The sequence below is a fragment of the Melopsittacus undulatus genome, chromosome 2, assembly GCF_012275295.1.
Source record: "Melopsittacus undulatus isolate bMelUnd1 chromosome 2, bMelUnd1.mat.Z, whole genome shotgun sequence".
NCBI classification, from domain to species: Eukaryota; Metazoa; Chordata; class Aves; order Psittaciformes; family Psittaculidae; genus Melopsittacus; species Melopsittacus undulatus.
In genome coordinates this window covers 98,263,549-98,282,231 of record NC_047528.1, presented here as the reverse complement: position 1 = coordinate 98,282,231, position 18,683 = coordinate 98,263,549, and positions in this window count along the sequence as shown.

Below are 18,683 nucleotides of genomic sequence, written 5' to 3'. Positions count from 1 at the left end.
TTTAAAAATATATGCTATTCATGCATAGAATGTTAAAGTGATGTGTCAGGTTTGGGGTTTTTGTTTTTTTTCTGGGGTTTTTGTTGTTGTTTTAAATTCTGCCATCTTACTGAGAGCACAGCTCTTGTGTCCTTTGCTAAGCTAAGTATCTTGTAGGGTTTAATTTCCTCCAGAGTTTGTTGCAGAACACTGCTTTTGGAGGCAGTTTCTACAGAAATAGATTTTTGGATTAAAAAAAGTGCAAAAAAAGCATTCTTCAGAACAGGCTACAGAACTGAATGGTGTGCTTGAGGTAAGTGATATCATGAAAAAGTCCCTCACGCTAAGAAGATTTTGAAAACTCCTTTAGGGAAAAATGTCAGCAATGAAAACCTGGCTAATCCAAAAAATATTCTGCTTTCCCCTTTATATGTATGAGCTGTAATAATGCATTCGCTTTGGGCAACTTAGATGCTGAAAAAGAGGAAACTGCATAACTTGACCTACTGAAAGTGGTAGTGGGGAGGGTGGGTGAGCATAAGCAGGCAGGAGATCTATTTTAAAAGATGTTCTCTAATGGTGCAGCCCTGTCTGCCAGAACAGTGTTCACTGCTGTTCTCTTCAGCTTTCATTTTGACTGATTTTTATATTACTAGACCTGTGGTGTCTTCTGCAGTTCTGTAATCTTACCTTTTTAAATATTCTTGCAAGAAATTTATGCAGTGATTATGTGATTGTGACCACAAAACACAGGTTAAATACTAGAGAAACTGCAGATTCTGAAACTGAAACTTATCTGAAATAAAGAATATCACAGCTGGGAAAATGTAATCATAAGTTTCTGACAATATTTCTATACAGGAACTGTAAACTGTCCTTTGGTACACTCCAGTCAAAGAAACAGCACTCTGCAGACTGTTTACAATAGCTTTTGAAATTCCACATATTTCCAGTGAATTTTATGTGGATTATGCCTGCTTAGTCAAGGCAAGTAGCCAATAAAACTTTTAGCAGCCTTTTGCAGTATATGCTATTAAGCAAAACTTGTGCTAACTGTAGCTATGTAATTTGGGTATATTATATGTACATACACCCATGTGTGGGTGTGTTATAAATATGTTCATTAAATAACATCTTCAGCTAAGCTATGCTTTTACTAGTTGTAGAGCCAAGACTGGGTTATCAACGGCCTTGACACTTGCAGCATCAATTTGAATAGTTTCTAGAGTCCTGAAAACATAGTGATGGGACTCTACTGTGTCCTAGGGGAGGCTATTCGAGTGGTTACATGTTCTCACTGTAAAAAATACCTTTCCTATACTGAAGTGAAAGGTCTCCTGGTGTAACTTGTGCCTGTTGTCCCTTGCCTTCTTCCTGTGGCTCCCTGTGAAGAGACAACTTCTGTCCTTTTTCTAGCTGTCTTTTAAACACTGGAATAGTGAGATGTGGTCCTGCCTGAGCCTTCTATTCCCCAGGAAGAAAAGACTTAACTCCTTCAACCCTTCCTCATATGGCAGGTTCTCCTAGGCCTTTGATCATCAAAAAGATGCTTGACTGGAATGGCATTTATACAGAAGATTAGTACTTTTATAAAGCTTTTATATATATATATATATAATATATATGTATATATATATATAACATACATATTGTAAGGAGATGGGGTCTTTTCAGCTTGGAGAGCCTGAAAAACAGCCAGGAAGTGCAGAGATCAGACAGCCTGACAGAGATCAGGCAGCAAGTGTAAGGGAAAGAAAAGTTTCCTAGGGCTTGAATGGGATACTGAACTGTTTCTCGCAACAGCTGAGCACTGATGAGTTGGCCGAGATCAAGCTGGAGACAAGAACCTGCCTGTAAGGACAGAATACTGTAGTGGTTTAAACCCATCTGGCAACCAAGTATCATGCAACTGCTTGCTCACCTTGTCCCTCCCTGAGAGGGATGGGGAGGAGAATCAAAAGAAAATAAACCCCACAAATTGAAATAACTACAGTTTAATAACTGAATTATAATATAATAATGATAAGGGAAATAAGGAGAGAGAAATTAAACAAAAAGGAGAAAAAAGCCAAAAGTGTTACACAATACACTGCCTGCTGCCCATCCCTGAGTAAAGATCAGTCCTTCCTTTCCAGCTCCCCCCAGTTTATATAACAGACAAGATGTGCTGTGGCATGTAATACTCCTTTGGCTAGTTTGGATCAGGTGTTCTGTCCTTGCTTTGTTCCAGCTTCTTGTGCTGCTTTTCCGTAGCAAAGCATGGACAGACTGAAAAGTCCTTGATTAGAGTAAGCGCTGCTTAATACACTGATGCTTCAGTGTTGGTATCAACATTATTCTCGGACTAAAGCCACAACACTAGCTACTAGGAGGAAAAATGACAGCAGGACAAATAAGAACAACCATGTATTTAAGTATTTTTCTTTCTATCCTAGTCACCTCAAAATGTTTACTTTTTAAAAAACATCTCTCTTTTTCATAGCCTAACAGAACATAGCTTTTACTTGAAAGCAATTTTGTCATCTTGAAAAGATGCCTATAGTAGGTAGTTTAAGCCAATTTGTTCCCAGTTTCTAGCTAATTAGAATTGGAAGTGCAGATATGATGAGAAAGATGGAGGGGAAAAGATACTTGTACAGCTGTAATACACTTATCCAATTATTTTACACAAGTAAATCAATAACTAGCTTACAAAAAGCTTTCTTGTTGTTGTTGATGTTTTAAATACAGGATAAGATGGTAGGTATTTACTTTCAAAAGAAAAAAAAAAGGAAGCTCTAGAGGAAGTTTTTACTAAGACAGTAAAAAATGGTTCAAAATCCTCTGGCTAGCTTTAAATGTTAAAAAAAAAAAGCCTGTAATCTGAGGAAGGAGGAATCTCTTTACAAACCTACTGGCTTATAACCCTTTAGGATATATTTAGCGCACACTTTCAGACTTTCCTGCAGCAAGGAAAGCTTGATTGCCTTTTAAAAGTAAAATTAAAATTGTCTTTAGGATCTTGGGCTTTAATTAAAAGCTCCACTAACCACAGACCACCAAAATCATGGCACCTGGGGGCAGTTCAGAGTAGTTTGTCTGCCCTGTGTTTTGCTTTGTTGTTGGTTTGTTTTTTCTTTTAGCAAATGTAAACCGTACTTCTGAACTAATTGGTATGTTTACTTGTCAATCATTTAAGGGATTGGTTTCACGTAAGGATCCAGGGCTAAAGTGCCATGTACAGAAATTCATGCATTAGGGAATACTGTATTAGGTAAAAGTATCTAAGATTATAAGTTAAAATCTAGGAAATAGAAAATTAGAAATACCAAGTTTAGTGGGAGTTCAGGCTTAGTTTTAGACTCTTAAATGCTTGATGATATCAATCTTATTGTTTACACACATGGTATGTTTGAAACTTCCTCTTTTGAAAAATAAATTCCTAGGTTACTTGTATGACATCAGAAACTTGTGCTTTAAGAAATATCAAGTAAGTAACAGTTCTATACAGATTGGGAAAACACTGGAGATATAGTACAAGATACAATAGGAAAAGTTTGAATTTCTGTCTTTAACCAGACTTGGTTTGTATTAACAGAGTGCTCTTATAACTTTCTAGTATCTCCTGTATTGTTTGTATGGTGTCTTATATCTTTCAAATACACTGTTCTGAAGTTTTTCAAAGTTTTGAACTTCTCGTACCAAGAAGATAAATCTTAACAGTAGCTCTTCCTGTGAAAGCAATCAAAAGGGTGTAAAGTCTTGTCAGATGGACAAGAGCCTCTTAAGCTCCTGACCATCAGCAGCCTAAAAGCTTCAAGCATCAACAATGGTCCTGTCACCCGAAAACAGATCTAATTTTTTACCCTGATTTCCTTGGTAAAAGAAGTCTGTCTTTCTGGCTGCAAATCAGTTTTAAGTTACTTCTGAGTGAGTTAGCAAATTCCAGAAAATTTGACAGGCGAATGAAAGCATCAAGTGGCCTTTTCTGCATTTCCTGACATGATGGACAGGAAAGAGTATCTGTTTAGGACTGTCAAGGAGAGAAAAGCTTTGACTTGAAGCTTATGCTTTACTAAATATTATGGAATGCAAACTGAAGCTTAGCTTTATGACATTTTTTCCCTAGTTCCATCAATTGCAGAACTTTGTTTCACAGACTCTGGTAGTTTTGTTTTTCTTCATTTCTTTGGGGGTTTTGCTGTGTATGGTTTTGTTTGTATTTTTGCAGACGCATTTGTAAAATATCATTTACAGATGTTATATTACTGTGAAAATTGTACACTCACAATCTTCTGGTAGAGAAGTGGTGGACAGGTTTACCCACTTTGCTTTCCTCTTGTAAATTGTGCAAAACAAGATGGAATGTTAAGCTCAATGGCAGGTATGGCACATGGTGTTTTATTCAGTTCTACTCTTCCAGCTGCTCCATCTCAGGGTACTGCTGTAGCATATAACACAGCTCCAGCTTCCTTTTAAACAAATCAAATCGCATTAGGAAAGGTGAACATCTAGATCCTGGGTGATTCATGCTTGGGTACTGTTCCAAACAACACTTGTTTACCTGTCTTGTAATGAAAGCAGTGTCAAAATGTACCTACAATTTTGATAGTTATGTGAAATTACAGTTTGGGGTTTTTTTTTTGAGGCAGATAACCCAGATATCTAAAAAACAAACAAAAAAAAAATCTGCTCCAAGTTTCTATGAGTTTTCTTAGATCTCCTCTGCAGTCACTGTGGGAAGATAACCAGATAAAGACACAGGAGGAAGATAGATAACCTGCTTCAAGTAAATAATTTGCCCTAACTATTCAATTAACTTTGACACCTAATTTTAGTAGATTTAAGTCTTTTCCTGCTTCTCTGACGATTACACTGAGGGCTTAGTAGGTGTTTTATAAACCTTTGAAAATCTAGTTACAAAAATGTCTGTGCAAGCTTTTCAATGGTACTACTATAATGGAGTATATCTGAACTATATGCAAGTTCTGGGCTATTTCTGCACCCATACTTGTAGTGTTACTCAGGATTGCGTTTAAACTGCATGGGTGGGGTGGTGCTTTGAAAGTTGGTGAGGTAAGAAGTTTGGTTTTTTTCTCTTGGTATACTGATCTAATCAATAGCAAGCTTCAACTTCTTTGAAAAGAGGTAGCATGAGGACATAGAGTTTATTTGCAGCGCTTATCAAATACTGGGGAAAACAGTGTTTGGTATCCAGCTCTTGTGTTGTCAGCAGTAGGCTGCTGTAGTGCATGCTTGTACTGGAAATGTCTAGTGAAATACTAAAGATGTAAGGGGAGGAAAAATACAGTGGTCATTTGTTTGCAGTAAAACCCTTGTGTTCTAATACTTTCTAAACTCCTTTTTCCTTGACAAAATGAATTTAAAAATAGGTTTGAATTCGATTGTATTCTTTCCGGTCTCCAGATGGGAACACCAGCATGTCTAGCAAGGTTAATAGAAGTGAGTATACTTCCTTACTCACTGTGTGAGCATCATGGTTTTCTCATCTTCAGAAGCAGCTTGCTTACTATTCTATTCATAAGATCTAAAGCTGGAAACACTCCCAAGCTAAAGAAGGTTTCTGGCTTTGGGGACTTCTCATGCAAGGAACTAGGACATGATAGCAGCGCTGTGCTTCTGAGGGTTTTCCGTTTTGAAATGTTATGTCCTTGACTCTACATGAGGATTCAGTGTGGATCTGAACTGTTCCTGGCATCTTTTCCTGTAGCTCCTTAAAGGGTGGGGAATCTATGTAGTTTGTCATAGCAAAGAAAGCTGCAGAATCATTGTGTATGCTTAAAATCTGTTGTTATATCTCTAGGTGAAATGGCAGGGGATCCCTTGAAAGCAACATCTCTCTCTGCCCTGCTGCTGATCTGGTCTTTTATATAGTGGTGGAGAAAAAAAACCCCAGTAGCTAGTGAGTATAGATGTGGAGTTTAAAGTAGCAACCTGCAATGCTTCACGCTCAGTTCTGCATTCTTACAGCACTCAGCTATCAAGATGCTTTTCACCAGCATGCAGCTTCTTTTGGATAAGGAAACTGATAGTGACAGAGGTGAGTGAGGATGTCTTGAGATGAAATTAATAAAATCCCTGCTTCTATTAAACAAGGGAGGAGAGAGGAAAATTGAAAGCATATTAATTGAAAAAAGATGGAAGAGGCTGGAAAGGAAAAGGGAGAAAACTGCCACCCTTTAGCCACACATGTAATAAAGGGGTTCAAAGGCCTCAAGAGGTCCAGCAATGAACGAAAATTCTTGACAAAAAGCAATGAACTAACAATGAAATGTTAGAATTTGTGGTAAGAGTAGTCTAAGTTCTGTAAATATTAATAATCCTTGTATGTATGAATGATACCTATAGTCATCTGCATAATGTTAGCAAGGATTCTGGAATAAGGCCTTGAAGTGTTTAACTTTGGGGAAGTTAAGTATTTGCAGCCACAGTGTACCAGTGTTAGCAGCAATACTAACATCTGAGGTTTTTATTATTGTAGCTGTTCTTATATTGACAATATTTTCCTTGTTACCTGCCCCAAGCCCTGAATATCATTGCCTTTTACACTATGTCCAAGTCCTAACATTTTTCATTTCTAGAATAAGCAGTTAAAGGAACAAGAGTAGCCTGCACACTCACCAGCAGCCTAATAAAGTATTTAGTACTGAAGGAGGTGGTAGAAGCAGTAAAAAACCTGTAGGAGTAAAACTACATAAAAGCACCTCAAATTTACCTCAAAGCACATTTCACTGGGGTGTGGGTTTTCAGAAGAATATAAAATTAGCTTGTACAGTTGGCTTCTGGAGAAGTCTGCTTAGCTACAGAGCTCAATTCTAATGCACAGTAGAGAAGAGGGGAAGAGGACAAAGACCTCAAGCAGAGGGCTAGAAGATGGATAAGCTGATGAGAGAATATAGCTTTGAAGAAGTAGGTTAGCAAAAGGACATTGTCAACCTTTCAGTAGGCTACAATTTTGCTGCATTTCACACGCTGCATGCAGATTGTGCTAAAGCCCTTATGGAAAGAAAAGTATGCTTGCATGTTTTGTATCCTGCGCTCTTACTCTCTTCGAAGAGTGACTGGGGGTCATAGTCCTTGCTGGCATCAGCAGGTACAGCTTGCTCGGAGTCAGTGGAGCTGAACACCCACTTCTGGCAGCAGTAGTGTGTCCTTGTATATTCTTTTCCCCCCTTGCAGCATTTCAAAGTGTTACTATTGAGAATATACATTCAATAAAGATGATAAAATGTTATGTAACATTCTGGATATATTATCCACTTCTTTCTGTTTGTAGATTGTTTAGTATCCGAGATGGAATAATATACTTAAGGCAAAGGAAACCATGTTTTTTTTCCTCTCAGAAAATAATTTTCTAAATGCACTAGAACAAGAGGCTTGCTTTCCTTCTGGGTAGAATAAACTCCTTTTTTGTTTGAATGAATCATTTTCATCTTCCCATTACTGTGATTTCAGCTCTGTAGAAGCATGACTCCTGTGGATGGCAACAGGGATTATCTAGTGATTATTGCATAGAGGTGCATGCATAGAATAATTCAACACCATTACATCAAGTGCAGATGTGGCAGAAGCACAGCTTCTTGTTTCAATATTGTTGTGTTTTTTTTTAACCTCCTCACTTTCTTTCTTCTAAGCTATTGTCTGTGTTGAGCTTATCAGTGACTGTATCCAGTTTAGACTGGGGAGTGTGAAATAGCCACAGAGAAAAAAATTCTAAAGTAGCTAACAGACACTCATCTTGGATATGTAACACTGACTGCCCCAGGCTTTTAAGACTGTACCTCCAGTAGTATACATGGCTGATTGTGGAACATTTGGGGATGTCTTCAGTTTGGGATATAGGTCTGTAGACTTTTTTTTTTTTCAGGTAGAGGGGGAAGGTGCCTGTCTTGTTCATGGTTTTGTGGTTGGTTGAGGTTTTCTTTTTGTTCTTTATTTTAGTGGTCTCCCTTATTTCCCCTCTGTCCTGAGAAAGCAAAAACCCAGAGGTCTAGTCAGAGAATGACCTGAAGATCAGGAGGAGGAAGCAGAGGTTTTTGCAACCAGCACAAGAAGGAGGTATTGCCTGGAAAACAGCCCCTGTGAGGTTGTTCACATTCCCTCTCATGCTGTTGATCTGAGTAATAGTACTGCACTTATTTAAAGATGGGAGGAACTATCTTAACCTTGGTCTCGGAAATGCTGCTGGCTAAAGGTTCCTTGGCAGTACAAGCAATGCTGATATGTCTCAAGGACAGGACAAAATTCAGTTTTATAGAAACAAGAAAATAAGTTCTTGGAACAAGGAAGAGATTCCTTGGACACAAGGAAGAACACAAGAAGAAGAGGCTAGGAGAAAGTATGAGACATGAGCAGGTGGAGTTATGAAAGCTGTAGTTTGAGAATAAAGCAAGAAACGGTTAGTATGGATACCACTTCATAGATGAAAAAGGGTGGAGAAGGATGAGTGAAGCTATAAACAGGGAAAAGGACATTAGGGAAGAGCAGTTCTGGCCACACTGTGTTTAGAGGAACAAGCTTCTGTTTTGTCCTATTTCTGGGCAACTGTCCACTCTTCCCTGGTGCTGCTCTATAACAGTACAGGAACTGAGATAAACCTTTGGTATGAGATCTGTGCAAGTGATCATAATGAACTGCAGATGTTTTGGAAATACTACAAGAAGCTTTGAGACTAACAGGAATGTCTGAAACATAGGATGAACTGTGGAGTTCAGGAAATAAAAACTATCATGAATGGAATGAATCTATAGATGCTGTAAACGAGAAAAGGTAATATGCTCATGCTGGCATGCAAGTCTTGTATTAATTTAGACCTTAATATCAGAAGGAAATAAAACAAGATATAGTATGGGTGGACTCGGTATGCTAAGAAAGGAAAAGAACTCAGTGCTTTTCTAGCTTGCTCTGCTATCTGGAGACTTAGGGGGTTTATTTCTAGTAGAAGGTGGGATGTAAACAAAAGGGCTGAATAAATTGATGTGCAAGAAATTAAGGTCATAAAAATATTTATTTTGGTAAATTCAAAAGTTCTGATGGAGATGCAGTGATGGCAAACACTTATTACTCCAGAATTTATTTAAATGCCTGAATTCATTAAATGCTCGCTTTCTTGTCTGCCAGGATAATTAAAATATTTGGTGTATACAAAAAAGGCATACACTTTTTTCTTTCATTACCTTGCATTTTTGACAAAGTCATTTTCAGAGAGTTAAAAATTATAGACAGTCTTCTCATTGTGGTGACTGCTTGTACAGTAGCATGATTTCTTTTCATCATATGATAAATACACAATGTGTTTAAATTATAAAAATTCTACTGTATGTTCTCTTCAGTTGTGCTGTGCAAGCCAAGAACATTTTGAGCAACATGCTTTGATTTCGGATCAGGTAAGCTAGCTGAAACAATTAACTTGCATCTGCATCACAGTGAGATCTGGCAGATAGAGACAGGTAGGTGTTGTGGAGTTGGAAAAAGAGCCTGAAACTTCTATGCTGTGCTGCCAAGTCTCAGATTGATTGTTCCTCTTAGCAATTTAAATTCTGGAAAGGTGAAGGGAAGGAGGACAGGATTTGTTCTCTCTTACCTGGCGGTAAGCATTATACAGTAGGTGTCTGAGTGAGGCATCCTGGGTTCCTGTTGTGGTCAGTGAACAGGTCTTCAAAGTGAGATCAATCTCAGAATTTTTCAGTGTTCTTTCTGAAATTATGCAGATCATGTTCATTATACTCTTCTTTCTCTTCCTTGATTACATGCTTCTTAAGGTTGCATCACAGAAATCTATGTACAAGCTAATGTATTGCCAGGCAGATGACTCCTCCTGTGGTCTAACTGGGCAATGAAGTGAGCATGGACAGATTCTCCTCTCTTTATGTGCTATTCGTCAGATGCATGGATTGTAGTTTCTGCATGTCGCTACAAATCAATACTTTTTTCACTGTCACATAATAGCCATAATTTTATAAAGAATGGATTTTGCTTTAAAAAACAACAACCAACAAAATAAAAACCCAACAAACCCACAAAACTTTATAGTCCTTCCTGAGCCAACTGAAAAGTGCAGAAGTTCACACAGCAGATTTTTGCAGATTACACTAGGTTTTCATAGTTATGCTTATGAAATTGCAAGAGTTCTTAACATGCAACTCCTTTGATTTACAGTAAACACTTGCATTTGTAAATTAAACTTCCTAAAGTACCAACACATTTCAGTGTCTAGAAGAAATGTGTTTCAGTTTTGATTTGATTTGGGTTTCTTTGTTTAATGAATCAGGGAGAGTGGGGGGAAACATCCTTTTAAACTCTAATGCAAGTCACTGTGGAATAGTGGCCTGTATTAGAGTTGTCTGAAAAAGTAAACAGTGGGTTCAAGTACCTGTATGAAAGTGGAAAAACTTGTCAAGTGTTCTCCAGGGACTTAATCCCAAACTCTGAAATCAGTTAAGACTCTTAATTACTTCAGTAGGATAGAATTAGTCATTTGCATATCATCATCATTATTGCTTTGGAGGTGGGAGGGGGATATAGTGTTAATGACATTCACAGCTTGTCATAAATTGGGAAGAGTTAGTAGTGCCAACTGAGATGATGAGAACAAAGAAGCTAACAGAGATGCAAGCCAAGTAACTTAAATGTAAACTAAAATATACAAAGGAGGCAGGAGATGGAAAATGTGCTCTAATAGAGATGCAGACTGGTGGTAGACAGTAAAGCTGACTGAATACTGAAAATATTCATTCTTAAATGATTAACCCCTAAGGAAATGTCAGCACTTGCAGCTGGCTATGTATTTGGATGGTTCAAACAAGTAACAGATTAGAAATGCATTTCTATTATGCTGTAGCCATAAAAATTGGGCTAAGATTCAATATAAGACTTCAGGTATCTGTCACAGAAGCAGCCTTTGTAGAGTTTTGATCTACTAAGCACTATAATATCAATTAATGGAAGAGATTTGGATAGAAATTATAAAAAACCCCTTGTACAGTTGTGGGAATTTGTCAAAAGAGACTGAGTGATAAGACCCAATTCAGTTAAGTCCCTTGAGTTCAGTAGCTCCCAGCAATTTTCTGAGAAGTGATGCACTGTTTTCCAACTTTCCAAGGAGACCACTGTGGTTCACTGACCAGTCCATACAAGGGATACTACTATAATCAGCAAAGGGAATGCCTTAGCTGATGCAGTAGCAAAAGCCACAGCTTGTCAGCCTGCAGTAAAGGTTATGGCAGTTACTTTAGGTGAGAGCTCATAGCCCAATGTTGAACATCCAAGAAAACTGGACATTCAACCAAATATGACAAATGAAGTAAAAGGCTAGTGGAGAAAATTGAAAACAGTAGGAGATGAAGACAATATGGGCAGTAGTAGGAGGGAAACCTGGTTTACTGAAAAAAAAATTTGATGACTATAAGCAGATGGTTGCATGATAAAGCTCAAGAAAGAGTGGAAGCAATGCCTAATCAAGTACAGCAAGTATAAGTGGCACAAGGTGTATATGCAGCCACTAAAATAATGATTAATGCCTGTCCTACATGTCAGATAAACTAATCTAAAACCCATGTGTGAATTGGAAAGTTGGCAGTGAACTTTTTTTTCCCATTCCAAGGGTTGCAAGTAGATCATGTTGATATGCCTACAGTATGTGGATTAAATATTTGCAAGTGATAGCAGACCAATTATCAGGATGGGTGGAGGCTTTCCCATTAAGAAAATCAGATTGTGAAGGAGTAATAAAAGCTCTCCTTAAAGAAATTATTCCTAGGTATAGAGTACCCTAATCTCTTGAATCAGACAGGAGGTTGCATTTCACAGCAGAATAATCAACTGACTTTATAAAAGCTTAAAAATAGAAAACAGATTGCACAATGCTTATCACCTTCAAGCATACAGGCAGGTAGAAAGTAAGATAAAATTATTAATCAGAAAATAGATAAAATTTACACATATATAGGGTTAAAATGGACAGAAGCATTAAATTTAGCCTTATGGGCCATTCAAAATGCCCTAAACCAGCACTTATCTTAGGACTATTTCTTGCCTAAGTCTTTTTTGGGAGATATTTAACTATACAAGGAACTTATAATCCAGCCAAAACCATCTTCTCTAATGGAAATGAACATTTAACACAGCATGTTCTAAATTTGCAAGATAGTTTCAGTATTCAAGGGTGTCATGCTCAGTGGCACCAACCCATCTCTCTGGAGACACAGGTACCTGATTTGCAGCAATGGGGATAGAGTTTTAATGAAATTATTTTCCTATAAGTTGGGACCCAGGTGGGAGAGGCTGCATACTGCCTTATTATGTTCTTTGTTGTGAAAGTTACAGGAAAGGAAGCTTGGATCCATCACTTGCATGTGGTTCAGTTGTCAGAGCATCATTTAGTGGGTGAATAGCGCCCAGTGGAGGAAGAATCTACTACAACCACTGCTCTAGAAACTGAAATCACTTGAATTTCTTCTCCAGAACTACTTGAATGTGAGATTTACAATTGCCTGAGAAAATTATGGAAATTCTATAGGTAAAGTTACTAACCTTAACCATACTTATTACACGGGTAGAGAGAATATCTAAATACATACAGCCTAATTTAATACTGGAAGGGAAAAAAAAATCTCTATTTCAACCTATCACCTAAATCGAAGCTACGAATAAAGCTGGCCGTTGGATATGCACTTACCCTCCAAGTCACTCAGCTTTGAGCATTCCCCTGTTAGGGTTCCCCATACAAAATAACATATCACAGACTACTTTGTGGACAAATGCTACTTTCCATTGAGACTATATTGACTCACAGCCATGGACAGTGGTAATCCCAGAAGCAAAGAACAAATATGCAAACTGTAAAACATCATGCTGACCCCAGTCAGCTTAAGCTCCTATGAAGTAACACTACCCCTGTGGGCAACTTTAATGATGATAACCAATGAAAGTGGGAATAAATGGCAATAGCTGGGGACCTTTCCAATGCATTGGCATTTACTTGATGGGAATGGGTGGGTTTGGGCATGTGGTGATTAAGCTTGCAATAATTACCAGGAGATTGTCAGCGAATTTAAACCTTAAGAGCCATTATTCCTAATATTTCTGTTCTTAAATCTAACTATGGAATCAGGATCATGGTAACAAACACTTGTTCATAGGACCAGACACAGTAATCCACTAGTAGAGAGGCCAACCACATTCTATTTCTTTGCTAGATTTTTTTCTTCCCTGGTTGGGAGTCAGTGAATTAGAAAAGGTCTTAGTTAACATTTCAGCAGCAATAGAAATTTTACAGCAATAATATCACTGTAGAATAAAATCAGCAATAATACCACTGACTAGCATTACAAGAAGAGGCTTTGCAACTCTAAAATTACATTGCAAAATAGAAGTACATTAGATTATTTGTTAGCCTCAGAAAGGGTTATATGTGCAATTATTAATAACAGTTATTACATGTACCAAAGTGGAAGGATTTCAGCTGATGTCCAGAAGTTGTGAGAACAATTAAAATTAATGCATCAAATACAATTGGGTAATACTTCAGCAGTACTCCAAGAAGTGTGGCCTTGGCTTACCTTCTGGATACTTGATTTAGGAGCTTGTTCAAAATGAATTCTTTATGGGATATTGATTTTTTATAATAATCTTTTTAATACTGTTTGTTTGTATTCAGTGTGTAACACTTGCTGTACTCAGCTGTGCTCATATTTTAAATGCTACAAAAATTCTGCTCCCATATGACAAATAACAGGAATTTTAATAATAACAAAAGCAAAGCTACTCTGGAAAGAACAATTATCTCGGTAGTTCTGCATTAGTAGACAAAGCCTAAAGGCCATGGTACATGCCTGTAACAACCATATTACAACATGACAAAGAGCTAACCACAGAACCTGTTTAAACCAACCTAAGAGGATATGAAACAGGACATAGAAGCACTGAATATAGCATAACAAGATAACTGCCTAATAAGGAAATGGACGAATCAAACCACTAAGAAGCAACAAGCCGTCAGACCTCAATGTTACTTAGGTTCTAAGGATATAACTGCCCAGAGGTTTCTTTGGGGTCTCTCTTTTGAGGCACACAGCTCAAGCTGTAGGGTTATTAATAAAGAGAAATTTATAGAATTTCCCAGTTGACTTGCTGATCAGCAGAATCCTAGAGTCAAACCCTATTAAAGTGGCTGGTGTGTAAAATTTCCATAAGATTAGGCAAGCCTAGTGATGTTTAGTGGTCATGCAGATAAGTCACGTGTCCAAAGAATTAGGCAAACACAAACAGTGGAATTAAAAAAGGAGATCTTTTAAGCTACTTCGTTTAATAAGTAACTAATTGAGGGTAAAACTAAACCAAAACCAAACTAAAAACAACAACAAAACCAAGAAATAATTAAAAAACACACACACAAAAAGAAATCCTCAAAGATAATGGATAATTTCAAAGTACTTGAATTAAAGAAGCTCTACCTTTCATTTCACTTTCTAGTCATACTCTAGAAAAGCAAACTCACCACCAAGAAAAACAAGATCAAAACACACATACCTCAAATCCATGATACCATTCCATGTTTTTCGCATTTGTATTCAGGCATTTTAAATACTGATTACAGATTTGATCAATAACTGAGCAGTACAATTACTAGAAACCTTAATTTCCTGCACTTTCAACATGCAAAATAAGACTTTCTTGGTTTAATTCCTGTATTTTAATAGGAAGTTTCTTGCTTTGGTTTGGTAGGATTTTTTTTTATTATTTCTGGATTTTTCTAGTTGAACTGTCTTTGCAGATATAATGTACACTGTTGGTATTTGAAGGTGATTAACTGAATCACCTTCCAGTTCGATTACCACCCATGGACTAGATGCATGCCTTTGCAATAATAAGTATTAAAAAAATGGAAAAAAAAGGTGATTTGTGTGAACACATGGTTATTAAAAAAGAAATAGTAACCTTGCTATGCTATGTATTCAGGGATATTTTTTAATCAGAAAAACATGCATGTGAGTTTAAGATAGACTGTAGAGGTCTCCTAACATAAACATTTACACTCAAAGATTGTTTAATGTGAATTTATCAAAAACATTAGCATGCAGTCTCTAAATCTGAGTAAGGGTCAGATTTCCCTGGTCACTTGAAGAAAGTATTCTTCGTTTTCCAGGCTGTGACTTTGGTAACTGCACCTTCTTTATCCAGGCTGAACCCTGATCTTACATCTGAGGCACTGCTCCCTAGTAGGAGGGAGGGAGGGAAAATCCATAATTTGTCTATTAGCACTTTTATTCAAAATCCACTCAGTGCTACCATTTCTACAAAGGACATCCTGTGTATTATTGAAGTGAACACCTATGTAAAAGTTTTGTCATAGCACATGCCATGTTTTTTTCCCCATTCCACAGAGCTCTGCTGAAACTTACCCATCTATATTAAGAACATCAACTCTTAGGGGGGATCAACTGATGAGAAAACACACCAAGCATAACATTGATATCTCATATGGACGTGGTCTGATGTGACAGGTTATTTAGTTTTCTCTACAGCAGCAAGTTGTCTGGGAAGGAAGTACTTACAATCTAGCACATATTCTCTATGTGTGCATGCATTCTCTATAAGTAAGTACATGAACTTTCTGCAGTCAGAAAAATTCTTCTGTTTTGATGTTCACATCAAAAAGCAGTATGCACATTCACAGTATCAGATACTAACCCTAACTAACTGAAGTTTATTTCAAGGATGAGATAAAGCTGTGGGCAGTGAGGTGCGTGCTTAATGCAAGCCACTATATCTAGTACTATTACCATTAATATGAAAGTAAATCCAAGAAGTAAGCTTGGGAATGTATATTGATCTACAAGGGTGAAGAACTAAATGCGTTAAGTTAAAGGCAGTGCTCTACTGGAAGCCCTTTATGTCCTTACACATTGCTTGAATTTGCAGTTAACAGTCAACAAGCAGAATTAGTCTACACATGAATGATTGCCCTTGGGTATTGTAGAAATGAAAAACACTGTTTAATTTAGAAATGCTTTTTTTTATGCAATCAAAATTTCATAATGATATTTAGGCACGTCAGCTTAGGACATGTGCCTAATAACTGGATCAACATTAAAGACTCATATTGCCTTTGGAACAGTTGTATATGGATTTGTAATCCACAAAATGAAATAATTTAGGCAAAGGATAGGACCTGCAATGTCCATAGGAGTAAATGCTTTCATATAGTCGCTAAGTTTACCAAAAGACCTATACTCAAGAGCCCTGAAGATTGTTTAAATCGTATGTTGTAAAGTTTGCATTAACCGGTTCAATTGTAAACCTTTAAAAAATCTTCAGTGTAACTCAACTATTGTGCGTCATGTATCTGTCACCTCAGGAGGCTAGATGGCTGCCACTGAATGTTTGTTTCACAACCTTTTGAAACTGTTTACACTTTACAGTATATTTTAGATATTAACATTGGACAAAAGAAAAAAGCCACAGTCAGAGCATACAATCAAAGCAAATCACAAAATCCAGAGTCTTCAAATTTAAATATGTGGTTTTAAATATGATGTTACTTTTGAATTTGCAGGGGGTTGCCTATATATGAATCATAATACTATTAAAATGCAGGGGTTTTTCTACATCAGGCATCTGATTGAAACAAGATAAAGAGCTCTTTGAATTCATTGCTCATCTGTGTTTGTAGAGCAAAAAGCTATCCTACACAAGTGTCAAGCTAGATTATTATTTTTTTTTTTTGCCTTCTGTTTGATTCATAAGACACAGGGATTGTGGTTCCTTTTACGTTTAAGACAGAAATATTCTTTCATTTGAAAATGCCACTGTGAATATATCTCTTTCTTAACAGCTACTAAATAGCATGATTTTGACTTTTCTTTCAGAGCATAAAGTTCTTTTTAGAAAGAATATTACAGACAAGTTTAGTAGAACTAATGTGTACCATTATCAAAATTATGTCATGACATTCTATGATGTAAACATATAAACTTCACTCAGAAAAGTCTTCTAAAGAGGTTCGTCCCTGTCGTGGTTTAAAACCAAACCCGCACAGCTCGTTCACTTCTCCCCCCTTTGCTCCCCCGACCCCTGGAGAGTTGGGAAGGAGAATCCAAAGAATGTAGCACCCACGGGTTGAGATAAGAATGGTTTAATTGCTAAGGTATAACACAAATCATTACTGCCACTACTACTACAAATAATAATGATAAAGCAAAAAGCAAGTGAAGAGAATACAACACCTCACCAGCCACCGACCCATAACTCACCCCACCCTGCTCGACCGAGCACCCACCGATACCTCCTCCATCCCCCCAGAGCTCTCCAGCCCTTCCAGCTCTCTCCCGGTTACATCCTGGGCATGACGTGCTGTGGTATGAAATACCTCTTTGTCTAGTTTGGATCAGGTGTCCTGTCTCTCCTTCCTCCTGGCTTCCCCTCCTTCCTGGCAGAGCATGAGACTCACAAAATCCTTTGCCAGACTAAAAACATTGGTGTTATCAGTGCTGTTCCCAGGCTGAAACTCAAAAACACAGCACTGCACCACCTACTAAGGAGAAAAAATGACTGCTACTGCTGAACTCAGGACACTTATCTGGCAGGTATGCTTGTGTTTCTGCTTGTTACATGTATCAGTGCTGAAAAATTATTAAAAGTAATAAAATCTAATTTGAAAATCTCATCCTTAAATCCTATTGCCTCTTTGAGTCTAGAAAACCGAACAAGCATGGTGGATGTTTCTCTTCTTTAAATACATTTGTCTGTTGCTGCAAAATAATAACTTTTCTTCTCTATTAATTTTTGTCCTTTGAATTCAGCACGTAAATCATGTTTGTAGCTTCTTTTCAGCCTCCATTCAACTTACCTACTTTTATACCCATTGTGAAAAGTTTTCTAAGAGCTTTTTCCCAAAGTATCTACACTATATCCATACCTTCTCTGTGCAATTCTTGATATCAGATTCCTTAAATTTATATTGCCAGCTCGTTCCCATTTTATTTTAAACTTGTTTCCCTCTACTTCCCTCCACCTTTTTTTTTTTTTGTGGTTGACCTTGTAAATAGCAAGGTTCTAGGTTCACATTTCAGGTTTCTTCCTTAATAATATCTGTGGGAAATCTCATGTCCACATGTGGTATTGCTTACTTAAATCTCTGTCACTAACTTAGTACTCTACTTCTGACCTCCGTCTTGTTTCTTCATTTCTATCTCCTATATCTTAATGTTAGTCCTGCATAACTGTCACACTAAACTCATAAAAGTTAAACCAAATACACATATCTTTCTGGAGCTGTTCATTTCTTATTCAGATTTCCTCATTCACTGGAAAATAATGATTTAGGGTGATTCAGGAATATGTGGGGTTGTGTGTTGTTTGTGTGTGGGATTGTTTACTTTTAAGCAGTCATGAACTACTTGGAAACAGTGAAGAGCACTTCCCAACTATTGTCTAAATACACAGATACTTTTCTTTCAAGTAATCTGCTAGTTGTGTCCTTGTTTAACTAAAACCTTATAAACAAATGAACCCATCCCCAAAATACACACTTCCATAAAATAAAAGAACATTTCTTTCTCCTTCTCTTCTGCCCCAGAACAGGAGCCTGAACTCTATAAGGGCCTTTTACATTCTCCTGCTCAGAATTAAACTACAGTCTTATAAGACTTATGTGGACATTTGATGCCACAGAGCTCAAAAGCAACGAAAATGGGAGAGAAGGC